At 47.2% G+C, this 1,326-nt stretch overlaps 1 protein-coding gene across 1 annotated transcript in view; it reads right to left on the minus strand.

The window, feature by feature from the left end:
• Window positions 1-1,326, minus strand: part of GMCL1 (germ cell-less, spermatogenesis associated 1) — a 55,937-nt gene that overhangs the window by 50,338 nt on the left and 4,273 nt on the right. The gene's annotated exons all lie outside the window — the stretch shown is intronic.

Raw genomic sequence — 1,326 nt, forward strand, 5'->3', positions numbered from 1 at the left:
TACTGCGCTAAATAAACCAAGCACCTACCACCAATATACACATATGAAACTCTGATGTGCATTTTCTACTAAAAGTTTGCTTTAAAGAGTCTCCATTCCAGCCCAGGTGAGTGTGGCTCAGTGGATGAGCATCCCCCTATGAACTAGATGGTCACGGTTTTATCTCCAGTTCAGGGCCCAGGCCCAGGTTGGGGGCTCAATCCCCAAGAGGGGGTATGAAGGAGGTAGCCTATCAATGATTCACTCTTATCATTGGCTAGAGGCCCAGTGCATGAAATTTGTGCATGGGTGCGTGTGTGTTTCTCAGCCCAGCTTGCACCCTCTCTAGTCTGGGACCCCTCCAGGGATGTCCGCCTGGTGGGATCAGGCCTAAACTTGCAGTCGGACATCCGTCCCACAATCCGGGACTGCTGGCTCCCAACCACTCGCCTGTGTGCCTGCCTGATTGCTCCTAACTGCTTCTGCCTGCCTGATCATCCTCTAACAACTCCCTTGCCAGCCTGATCAACGCCTAACTGCTCCCCTGCTGGCCCAATTGCCCCTAACTGCCCTCCCCTCCTGGCCTGGGCACCCCCAACTGCCCTCCCCTGCAGGCCTGGTCCCCCCAACTGCCCTCCCTTGCAAGCTTGGTCCCTCCCAATTGCCCTCCCCTGCTGACCACCTTGTGCTGGCCATCTTGTGTGTTGGAGTGATGGTCAATTTGCACATTACTTCTTTATTATATAGGATGGTTTTGTCTGTCTCTCCCTTCCTCTCTGAAATCAATACAAATACATTTTTTTTTAAAAGTCTCCATTTCAGTTCACTCAAGTCCAGGGGTTGGCAAACTGTTTCTGTAAAGGTCTAGACAGTAAATATTCTCAGCTGTCTAAGCCAGATGGCCTCCAAGAAAATTTTGCCAGCATCTTAGTGGGCAGTTTCCTGCTTGCCAGCCTCACCCTTCCACATCTCAGCAAACTTCATTTCTGGGCTATAGCTACACCTCCTTCAACATCAGAATCTCAGCTTGGAAAAGGCAGCTCTAGTCCAAATATGTTCCCTCCTTGGGTATTCTGCCTCAGCCCTAAAAGCAGTGACTGCTCTATTTTTTTTTATAGATCTCTTTACCTTAGTAGTTTACCTTCAGCAGTTAATTTCCAGTTATTTGGTTATATTAAATTTTCCCTGTTCAAATTACTGTGTGATTTCTCTTCCAAAGAGACCCTAACATATATTTCAATAATGACATATTAAATATAAGTGACCTAAATACTTATTAAAAGGCAGACACTATCCCATTGAAAACACACACACACACACACACACACACACACACACACACAACAT

This window comes from Myotis davidii, unplaced genomic scaffold, assembly GCF_000327345.1.
Source record: "Myotis davidii unplaced genomic scaffold, ASM32734v1 scaffold247, whole genome shotgun sequence".
Lineage (NCBI taxonomy): Eukaryota > Metazoa > Chordata > Mammalia > Chiroptera > Vespertilionidae > Myotis > Myotis davidii.